The sequence below is a fragment of the Petaurus breviceps genome, unplaced genomic scaffold (genome assembly GCF_028583685.1).
Source record: "Petaurus breviceps papuanus isolate PSGF00001 unplaced genomic scaffold, PetGlider_PUasm1.0 38, whole genome shotgun sequence".
Taxonomy (NCBI): domain Eukaryota; kingdom Metazoa; phylum Chordata; class Mammalia; order Diprotodontia; family Petauridae; genus Petaurus; species Petaurus breviceps.
The window spans coordinates 45096985-45103008 of NW_027186304.1; the positions used below are offsets into that span (position 1 = coordinate 45096985).

Here is a 6024-nt window from a genome sequence, read left to right on the forward strand (position 1 = left end):
ATGATGTACTATATTGGAAGATGCTTAATATTGGATGATGCACTGATGATGCATTATATTGGATGATGCATTGTACTAGATGATGCACTATATTGGATGATGCTCTATATTGGATGATGCACTACATTGGATGATGCACTATACTGGATGATGCGCTCGATTGGATGATGTGCTATACTGGATGTTGCACTATATTAGATGATATATTTCAAGTTGAGATGGACCCACCAGAGTTATTGTAGCCATTCAACCAGTCCAGTCAGTGAAGTGGTAATCTAGCATTTATTAAGTATCTATTATGTGACAGGAACTCTAATAAGTGTTTGGATGGACTCTAAATCCCCTGAAATGTATTTTCTAGTCTACATCTCCTCCTCTTATCCACAAAGATATCAAAAAACTTTGTTGAAAAAATCTATTTTTTCATATTTATGGAAGTCCCCTATAAATTTTGTGTTTAGGTAAAAAGGGAAATGAAATTAATTGAAGAAAATATAAGACCATTGAGGGGTGGAGTCAAGATGGCAGAATAGAAACAGGACTTCTGAGCAACTCCCACTTCCACCTCCTCCAATTTATGTAAAAAATTACTCTGAACAAACTTTGGAGCTACAGAACCCACAAAATGACAGAGAGAAGCTAACCTCCCACTGAAGACAGTCCAGCAGGCTGGCAGGAAGGGGCCAGCACAGAGTTTTGGGAGCCAAGCCCAGCCCCCCATGAGCCAGAGGTTTTAGCCTCAGGGCTGCCCCAACCAGCCACTGGCTGGAGGGACTACAGATCACCAGCAGCTGTGGCAGTTTCCAGAATTATCAACCCATAGATGCCAAAGACAAAGTGAGAGGTCAGTGCAGTGTGGACTTTGTGAACTGGGAATTTGGGAGTTCAGTCCAGCCTTTACCCCCTGGAGGGAGAAGTGGCTGAGGTGCAGGAGCTATGCAGCCACTTCCACTTGGCTGCTTCAAAGCTCACCTCCTGAAAAAGATCTCAAAAAGAAAACTCCTAGGAATATTATAGCCTGGTTCTGGAGTTTCCAGATCAAGGAGAAAATATTACAAGCAGCCAGGAAGAAACAGGTTGAATATGGTGGAAACACAATCAGGATAACACATGATCTAGCAGCTTCTACACTGAGGGATTGAAGGGCTTGCAATATGATATTCTCAGAGGTCAAAGGAACTGGAATTAAAACCAAGAATCACCTACCCAGCAAAACTGAGTATTACGTTTCAGGGGAAAATACGGTCTTTCAATAGAATAGAGGACTATGAAGCATTCTTGATGACAATATAAGACCATTGCTTTGTGTATATTAGCTGATAGTAGTAGAAGACTGGGAGAAGGCAAGGTGACTTCTTTCCAAGATTGCCAACTGAACAGGAAATAGGCCAGATGGCTCATACATACTTTCATATGTAAAACTGTGAAACTTTAATTAGACTGAATAATGATCAAGAAATCAAAGTTGAGACTAGAGTAGGTGATTTTTTTTACCCAAACTAAAAAAAATAAAAAAGGTCAACCTTGTCTCTATCAACAAAGCCAGTGTCAGCACAGATTGACATCTTCCCAGCACGGTCAGAAAGGACTATGGACACTTGTAGCCTGAAATACTGTTTCTCCATAGGCAGTTACAGTGAAAGGATTAACTTAGACAGTTCTAATGCAGTCAATAAGAACCTTGTTGGCCAGATATCCCTAGAATAGTAATTTAAAACTACAGGGAAAAGCACTGAATATTGAGATATTAATTATTTAGACAGGAAAAGTCTAAGCCCAGTGAATCTGGGGTTCTTAAGGCTATCCTGAGATAGCAGAGAAAAATTTGAAGATCAGATCCTCTGAAATGTAAAGTTCCAGTGAAGTCCAGAACCTTGAGAGGTAAAAGTCAGAAGGAAATCCTTCGATCCTAGGCAGGGGAGTTGGTAAATATTTAACAACTGCTTCTCAAAAAAAAAAAACAAACAACAAAAAACAAACAAGCCCATAATATACTTTTAAGGTTAATTTATGTTATTAACTTTTTCTCAATAATTTCTTTCTTCAGTCTAGACAATTGATCAAACAGTGAATGAAGTCCTGATTTTTAGTATTTACAAATTTCTGTGGTTTAAATGCTCACTCTGCTTCTTAGAATATTTTGCAAGCTGTCTGTAGCACATCCCAAGACTAGATTGAACATTTAAAAATGAAGTAGAATGTGGAGTCTGGGCCTGGCACAGGCTAGAAACCAAGGCAGGATAAACGAACAAAACAAAAAAATATGAAACATTATTTCAAATCTTACTCTATAACAATTGTAAACAGAAGCCCAAATAGAGAGGGGGAGCAAGGGAAGGATTTCAGTGTGTCCACAAAATCTTAATGAAGCATTGATATTAAGGTTTAAAAATGCACCAAGACTTTTTTGGACAGCACCCCCCATAATATACATATACGTATGCACATACATGTATGTACACACATGCACACATACAACACACGTGTATATATACACACGTATACATATGCAGGTGCAGACACACATATGTATGCACATGCAGGTACAATTTCATATGCACACACATACTCACATGTATACACATATGCACAGACTGTATGTATACATACATATATAAATAAATACACCCATCACATATATGCATATACCCATATCATATATGCATACATATATAACACATATACTCTAATGTAAATATGTATACATATATTCTACCAAAGTGCTATTATTTTAAACTTTTTTTTAATCCCTCTCATTCCATTTTTATATTGAGTTCACCTTCGGTCAGATAAATAAAACTAACAAAACACATCCTTCCCGTTGAGGCACAAGATGCATTCTGTTGTATATCTCCTGAATTACTTATTATTCCAGTACCTTAAGGTGCAGTTAACAAAACTGAATACAATTCTTTATCATCTATAAAGGCAAAATTTCAAATTTCCTCTGTTCTTTTTTCATTTCCTATATCCCAACAAACAAGTGGAAGAAAAAATTCTCAGAATGTGTCATAGTTGACAAAAATTCATAAAGAATCTAAGGAAAATTCACAAAGAATTTAAATATTAGGAATTCAGTGTGTTACATAGTCTGTCAAGTGAAAAGTCAAAAGTATCACAAAGAAAAGACATATTAACTTCTTTCCACTGCATGTAATATTATGATATTGCTAAAGATGCATACAACATCCATCTCTAATTGGTTCACTCCCATTTCTATGTTTTACTCTGTAAATCCCTTCAACTTAATCATGCTGTTCTCTTTTAAATTTTTAGTAAAATATTTTATTTCCCTCCAATTATATGTTAAAATAATTTTTAACATTTTTCAAAAAAAGTTTTGAATTCCAAATTCTATCCCTTCCTACCTCTCTCCCCTCTCCCCTCCCTGAAAGAGTAATCAATTTGATATACTTTATAAATGTGCAATCATGTAAAACTTTTCCATATTGTCATTGTGTACAAGAAAACTGAAAAACCCCAATCTTTTTCTTCAGACATTCTATATTCCACTTTTCTGGGCTACTTCTTGATTTACAAAATAAATCATAAAATAATACCAATAAGTGTCTCTTTCTACACTTGAATGTATGCTGCTGCTGAACATCTCAGATTCTTCAGATTACCATGACAGTTTTAAGAAAGAGGCCCTCATCATGAAAGTCGTCAAATCGAATTAATTTGAAATGTAGGACACCAAAGAAATATAACTTTGCCTTAAAAGAGCTTGAGTTATGAAATGATTTATTATCGCTGCAGGAGAGAACTTAATGTCAGCATCCTCTGACAAAAACCCTGGGAATGGCCTAGATTTGTTGTAGATGGAGGCAGAAGTTATAAAGAGATTATTTTGTTTACACTCTCTTCTTCTTCCATCTCTTCCTGTTGACAAGTAATCAAGGCTGTTCACAGATCTATGTTTCACTTAGGGCTGATTTGTAGCTGTTTTGCAACACTTACTTCCCCTTATCAGAAAGAAAGACCCTTGTGGGACCTAATTTCCACTTTGAATTATGTATTATCCATATGTCAGATGAAGTGAACACTTTTTAATGTGATCACTCTAATCTAGAAGGCCAAAGGATAGCAGTAGCTTTAATTTTAGATGCTAGTTGGAATTAAGCAAAATCAAATTAATAAAGCTTTATCAAGAAGCATTGGACTTTTTTGCCCGGATCATGAAAAAGGTTCAGTGCTACCACCCTATTATCACACCTGAGAAGACAACTCTTTATGACCATTTCACGTATGTTACTCTTCATTTAGCTTCCAAATTATAAATAAATCCTTTTCAGGGAAAAAAATGATTTAGATTTGTAAGTAACATATTTTATTTAGATCTAAATACAAATCAACTGTAACAATTACAACCATACTAAGTTATATTAATAGAGTACTATAAGATTTGTAAAGTACAAGCAGGTATCATAGTCTCAACTAAATTTATAAATCAAACAGCAAATCATACTCATATTTCAGTAGTTGTTCTACCATTAATTTAAATAACAATTTTCTCTGTGTATTCTTTTTGGAAGAGGGCCGAAGAAAGTTAATAAGCCACCTAGTCTAAGACCTTGCTCTACCCCATTTTCCTGATGAGAAAGATGTACCAAGGAGGGCTCAGTGATGTGCTGAAGGTCATCTTCTTTTCTATATGATATTCAGTATCATTTATTTTTGTCTTGAATTCCAAAATTAGTTGTAAATATTAATTGTCTAAATGAAAATGCGTTTAAACTCATGGATAAGATTGTGCATGAGTTTTAACATGTTTTTTTAAACCAAAACAACTTTGGATTATATTTGTCTTTAACTATGGAAAAGAAATAGAAAACATTAAAAAATACTTTCAACAGCATATAATAAAACATCACTCGGTCTTCGTTGTTCTTTGCCTTTTCCGTTTTCTAAGGAGCTCTTTTCTTAATTATGATGTTGCAGAGATTGGAAATTAAGTGAAGTTCTTTTCTTTGAATGTTATTCAGTAATAAAGTTCACCCGTTAGCATTTTGTAATAACAGAATTGGCCCAATTCTGCAATCTTAACTAATTGGATTTTGTCATGACGAGGGACCCCAGAATTAAATCCTATACTCTGCTCATTGTATGAGCAGGCAGGGCAAGATGAAAAGAATTGTATAGTAAAGTTATTCTTATCTTTTAACAAACTGAGGAAGTGACAACACTCAACTATAAAGGAAACTTATCAGGATAAATTGAACAGAAGTATTTCTAAGGATTTTTTTTTAAAAGGTGGATTACTCGCTTATCACATTTTTACTACTTTCTAAAATGAATGAAAGCATTTTAATTACCTCTTAAGTAAGAAGGTCTGCTGGGCATTCAGGCCCACAAGATATCTGTAAATGAACTACTAGTAGTTAGGAATAACAAAGAAGAAATACATTCTAGAAGCAAACTCAATGTCATGCAGGAAATATATATATATATATACACATTTTCTTCCTTTAAAACTCAGTATTCATGGGGGCGGAGTCAAGATGTCACAGTAGAAAGAGGACTTCTGTTGGGTTCTGGCTTCCACCCCCTCCAATTCATATAAAAGGTGACTCTGAATAACCTTTGGAGCTATTGAACCCACAAAACAACACAGAAAAGCTAACCTCCTGTAATAAGAATGTAAATTTTAAAGATCTTCCCTGCCCCTAGGCTAATGTGCACCTGAAACCTGGGGTGGGGGAGGCTTGTTTTTCAGTAGATACTTCTTGATTGGCCAGTGAGTCAATAAGGTTGTTACATTCTCTGAGCCAGGAGAAGGCTATATAAGCCCTGATGTGTAGCTTTGTTTTGGGACTCACTTTGAGAAGTGTTCTGTGATTTGATCTGAATTCTGGGAAGCCGTTGTTGAGAGTCCCCCGGCTTTGAAAAACCCAGAATGTGGAAACCCAGATGTTGACTGGGTATGGATGTAATGGTTGGACAGTTTGGAAATCTGTCTACTTGATGTTTCTGTCTTGATAATTATGCCTGTGTACTTTGAGGTTCAGGGTGCTGACCTTTTCT

The 6024-nt window shown here is 35.6% G+C and overlaps 1 long non-coding RNA gene across 1 annotated transcript in view; it reads right to left on the reverse strand.

Annotated features, from left to right (window-relative positions):
* The window catches only part of LOC138170074 (uncharacterized), a 546486-nt gene extending 540720 nt beyond the window's left edge, over window positions 1-5766 (reverse strand). The window contains exon 1 of the long non-coding RNA XR_011170533.1: window positions 5690-5766. This is a non-coding gene — a long non-coding RNA (uncharacterized lncRNA). The remainder of the gene's footprint in view (window positions 1-5689) is intronic.
* Window positions 5767-6024: the final 258 nt, after the last annotated feature.